Below are 6,000 nucleotides of genomic sequence, written 5' to 3'. Positions count from 1 at the left end.
CTGTCTCTAACGCAATGTCTGACATTCAAAAACCAATTTAGAATATCAATATTTTCTTCTGGGCAAGCCACCCTTGTAAAAAAAAAAGAACAAACTGTATATCAAATGAAATGAAAACTCTGACAGAACACTTAATAATTTATCTGAAACACATCCTAAGCAAAGTAAGGTGAGGGGTGTTGAAGTAAGAATGGATGCCATGTCAGGTGTACCTATTGCAGAAACATCACTGAATCTTTCTTAGAAAATAATAGGCGAGAGAATTCTGGGTACTTAAACAATAAATCTTGTATTGAAAGAAGCCAGGCCAACAGTTACAGTATATTTCAGGGAGCTTTTTAGCATATGCTGGGTATTTGGTACTCATATCAGCTGACTTCGGTTATCCTTGATATCAAACCGTAATGTCATGCATTCAATAAGAAGCACGCTAGAATTCCCCACAATACATACATTGTGAAATTGTACAATTGATCAATGAAGTGCACAATAGAGAAGTAAAGAGTTAAATTTTAAAAATGAGTAGAAATACTGAGGGGGTTTTTGTGTGCTAGAAATACAAGCTGAATTTAATTCCTCATATCAGGTTCAACCCTGGCTCAGGCAATATATGCATGGTGCTACAACAAAAAGGTGCATTCAATTCCTCATATGCACTACACTACAGATCCAGCGTGATAGGTAGCTAGCCATGCGAGGGATTGCAAACAAAACAGGGAAGAACTTTGTAGGGAATCCCATTGCTCTGGTTAAGACAAACAAATGACAATACCCACAAAAGTAGGAGAGTAAAGAAAAAAAATTCCTGAATATACCGATAGATTAAGCCATAGTAGAAAATCAAGTTTAGATAAAAAGCTTCCTCTTCAGAAAATACTCATCTGAAAGTGCAGCTTTCTCAAATACAACAACTTGCCGCAAGCAATACATGTTCACGAATAAAACCACAGAAAAAACAAATGGATGCCCACATTATTATTTACTAGGGATGCTTTTTGGATGTACACTCCAACAATGGAAATGTTTTCAAGCTAACACTGACTGAGAAAAATTTGCTGTTAGGTGCACAGAAAGAATAATCCAGACATTTTCTTCTTGTATAATTGTTTTGGTTGTTTGATATTGAGGGTCTGGACTGTAAATGGCAACTACATTATTTTCAAGATTGCCTAAAAGAAATGTAACTGCAGTCGGATTTTTTTTTTTTTTTTTGAAGAATCCAATATGAAAGCTACTTCCTCACCACTAGTCCAAGTATAGAACTGCCAAAAACTTGTGCATTCATAGAACTGCCAAGGACTTAGCAAATAGAATAGACAAATGCAAAATCATATCCAGACTGATCAAGAACCCACCAACTCCTTGTGGAGGTTGCTTTCGTTTTTCACTACACCATACTCAAATTACATACTAGAGTTTATGAATTGAAAGCAGCAATATCCTAAGCATAGCCAAGTTATTGTTCGGAGGTGACCACTTATAGCTATAAAATCCCTGCTAAAAAGATGCGGCCATTGCTGTAAATGAGAGGATGTAGAGTTGCAGCGTGCAGAAATATAACCTTTCCAAGAAGGTTAGCGCCAAGCACCGGCAATGCCCGATTTTGTTGTAGTGTACACCATCTTTTCTCCTTTTTTTTTTCTTTTTTTTTGTACATGTGGCCTACCTGATAGTCAAACAAACTGATTTTTTTGTTAATGGAAGATTTTTCAGGTGTGAAGCATCCATGTTATGAAACTTGTATTTTGATGATGATGACGACCAAATCTCTTACATAAAAGTGAAGAATGCTGAGAATATTAGTTTTAATGAAGAAATGGAAAAAGAAAAAAAGGAAAAAAAAAAAGTGAAGCTTTTTTAGTTTTGTATCCATACATCTAAAAAAAAAAAAATCTAATGACCCTCTTACTAGCTTGGATCCATTTACATGACTAAAACATTTTATGGACCCCATGGGGCCCATCCACAAGGAGTGTCATGTTATTAACTCAAATGCACTGTACAATTTCTTGTAACAAGCATTGAATACAATTTATCTTGTAACTGATTATCATTAGAAATAAAGGATTTGAGAGGAGTATATTACATAACTCCTCTCCTTATTCCTTCCTTTTGTTCTAAAACAATGAAATGAACAAAGAGCTCAAGAAATGACATTATTGCATTAAAATGATAGAACAAAGAACTCGAGGGATGGCTTCCTTGTACCATGAGTTTGCATAAACTAAAACATATAAAATTTGAAAATTTGTAATCATGATTTGTCAAGCAATTTCAACACCATAATAGATCTGAAAGAAATTTAACTCACCTAGACTCTTCTGTTTAAATAAAACATATCTTATTGATCTTTATTTCAAATCGCCTTTTAACTCATCTGAATCAGAATCACTTGCATTGTAACCTAACCAAAAACAATGATTTGAGTCCAGAAACAAACCATTGTTAAAACAATGCCAAAAGGTAAAAGGGCTCACCTAAGTTCTTTTCACAGACCTTCTAAAATGATGATAGACTCTTTGAAGCTTTGGTAATCCAAGGCTTTACCTAAATCAACCAAAAAATTAATAAAATAAAATAAAACCTTACTAATAAAAACACCAATAAAGATACAAAAGAAACTCATTTTACCATAAAGGTAAAAAGAAGTTCCTTGCTCAAAACCCGATTCTTATAGCGTCGGTGGTAAATGTTGGCCACCGACAAAAATGCGTTGGCAATGCTACCTTTTGTTGTAGTGTTGTCTGTTGATTTTGGTTGTGGGGTCTACTCAAAGAGTGGACTAGCTTGATTTTATTTCCAGGTGATCATCATGGTGAAGCCCACCTTATGCATTGGTCTAGTTCCCTACAACATGTATCATGTTTGGGAGAAAGACGAGCCTCATAGAACCACTTGATTTGATGGCCTGATCTACTTCCAGCATGCAGGGACTGGAACTATTGAAGTGCCATGCACAACTAAAACTTGCAATGGCCAGTCCATTGTAACTCTGTCCAAACTAATTCCCAACAAAAAAGGATTGCTAACAAAATGGATAAATAGACAATCTCTAACCCATGCCACATCCAAAGTAGCAAAGCCATTCATAACAAATAACTTACACTAATAACGAAAATGTGAATCACCTCCTTGGTTGTGAAAGTTGAAGGGTGTTTGTAGAAACAATCGAGAGATCTGTAGAAACAAAATGCTTCTCATGAGAATATTGAATAAAATTGATGTAAAATCCATGCCTACTACAAAAACCAATCATTGAGAATAAATACTCTGAGATCAAATCCAAGTTTGAATTCATGTCTTTCAGCCCTTTTCCATACGGGCTCCATGAATCTTGCTTTCCCTGAGGAATAAAGAAACCAATAGAGGCACTCAACATAGATTCACCAAAAAACTGAGCTACAAAAGGAAAAATCCAGATGTAGCCTCTAAAAGACCCCCTTTCTTAGATGAAACAAGGCCGTGGTTGAATATCCGTTGCAATCAACAACTCTGAGCAATGTTGTTGTGTCCTGTACGTTGTAATCAGCCAGTTTTCCAACATGGCCAGGACCTGACTAATACATATTTATGTTCTCCTCAAGAAGTAAGAGCACCCCATTTGACCAATACATTCAAGTTCACAAGCTACTCTCAGAATATAGGCTTTGGGCCAAAGTGGGAACTAAGCTTTAAGTTCTTTAGTGCTTGCCATCCTTAGACAAATGCCCAAATAGACATTAGGTAAGTTGAGATCATGAGCTACTTCTATGATAAATGTGCAAACAGAGGTAGTTAGAGGTACCTTAGAATACTCATGAGTTTGATAGAGCATTACTGGATTAGAGGTAGAAAATTATATTGTACATACTTCGGTAAAGCCACTATCTGGTTATGATCTTGTGATAGTATAACATCCAAGGGCTATATGATAAAGTACTGACGAGAACAAATGGTTAGTCTATCATAGGCCAATGAAGAACACACAACAAACTGAAATCCTGCAAAATCCATTAGAGAAACATGAAGTATAATTTCTCAGAGAATTGATTAAAAAAAACAAAGAAAAGAGAAACAAATTGATAGTGCATGAGTCTAAAAATCAAGGCCGTGACCCCAGAACCAGGCCATTCATGGATGAAACATGTCCATCTCAGGCAATACATACATACTTCAGACGATACTTTAACCCTTGGTCAAAAATCCAACACAGAGGCATAACTCCATTGAATAAAGACAAGAAAGAAAGAAAAAACCCACAAGATGATAGCACCAATTAAGAAAGAAAGAAAGAAAAGGGCATTCCCTGATTAAGGAGTAGAAGAGAGTATATGAATAATATTATTAGTGAAATGTCTTGTTTAGATTTATTGTTACAGAGAAGAGAAGGATACACTGTTAGACAACATGCAGTTACTGAAAGAATGCATTCTCTAACACCGAAGGAAATGGAGACCGTTCGATCTCATTAGTGGAAACAGCGGTCCACAATGCATATAGAGAGAACATACTAGGAAAACACCTTTGAAATCCTATCCATACATTCCAAAGCATAGATACAGATCAAATGGTGGGAAAAAAAAAAAAAAAGAAAGAAAGAAAGAAAGAAAGAAAGAAAAGAAAAAGAAGGCAACGTACCAGCACTCTGTTCACAACTCCAATGGTTGAGACAGCAGCAACTATGGCTCTTAGAAATCCTCTGTACACCCTTCGGTGGATTAGGTGATTCAGAGAGAGAGGCGTGTTATGGCAAGGAGGGCATGGCAGAGAGATCAGCGTACTTCCTCTTGCGGGACTTCTTGGACTTTAGCATTTTCTGGTGAGAAGGAGGGCAACGGCCGACAGATCAAGAGAGGCCGGAGTGGAAAATGGAGATCGAGAGACGTTGGAGAGAGAGAGAGAGAGAGAGAGAGAGAGAGAGAGAGAGAGAGTTTCGGCCGCTTATTGAAGGTAGGAGAGAAGAGGGGAGAAGGGTTTTGGGAGAGAAGACGTGGGAGAGAAGAGGGGAGAAGGGTTTTGGGAGGGAAGTGGGGGCGTGCGTGGGAGAGAAGAAGCGTGATTTGGAGAGGCACGATTTTAGGTTTTTTTATTTGAAAGGAGCGGCAGTGGATTCATTGTACACGGGCAGCCACTTAAAAACGCCCCTGATTTCCATTTATAGTGGCGGTTTGTTGTGGCCGCTTGTGATAAAAACGCCCCTAATACTGGTATTTTTTGTAGTGCTGCCTCTTATTGCAGATGGTAAAAACCACAAGCTGGTAAAGTAAAAATAAATTATCACTACAAATAAAGGAGATACATTATTTTAATACAAGGCAACCAAAGCAAGTTCAGTACAAGGTTACAATCCAAGCATCAAACATAAAGCACATTAAGCACAAAAAGATTAAAAAAATACAACATACACCTTACGTTTAGATAGTTCGATGAAACAAGCACACTCAACCACTTCAGCTCCAATAAGCTCTAAAATTACAAAACAAATCAATTCCATCAGAATAATTAAATAGAAACACACAAAAGTAACAGAGATCATGTGGAACCTTTTTTTTTACAATTAATGTGACACAATCAAGTTGCAGTTTTCTTGGGAGACTATCAGATGGATTATAAACAAGAATGGAAATAACTTTGATCCAAAAGTAGATTTTAGTATCAGTCACATGTTCCCAATTAAAGATACTTGCAACTTGTAAATGAAAATCTTCCATAATTTCTAATCAAGAAAAGGCCTGCAACAGCATCTCAGCAAATTCTAAGCACAAAAACCATAGAAACAACAAGAAACTAAAATAACCATAAGAAATTATGCTTATGATCTGAATTAGATCATTGCTATTGAGTCAATATCATCTGAACCCAATTGCAGTCCCACACCCTCATCTTTTTTGAAATGGTTCGCTTGAAATGCAAACTATGTTAATAAAGGCTTTCAAGCAACATGCTGATGGTCATCTAACTAAAAGTTATTATAATCCTATTTCTTGGGGCCAGGAAGTACGACCTCTACCGGTCATAAAA

Source organism: Magnolia sinica, chromosome 17 (assembly GCF_029962835.1).
Source record: "Magnolia sinica isolate HGM2019 chromosome 17, MsV1, whole genome shotgun sequence".
Classification (NCBI taxonomy): domain Eukaryota; kingdom Viridiplantae; phylum Streptophyta; class Magnoliopsida; order Magnoliales; family Magnoliaceae; genus Magnolia; species Magnolia sinica.
Note: the sequence above shows the minus strand (reverse complement) of the source record.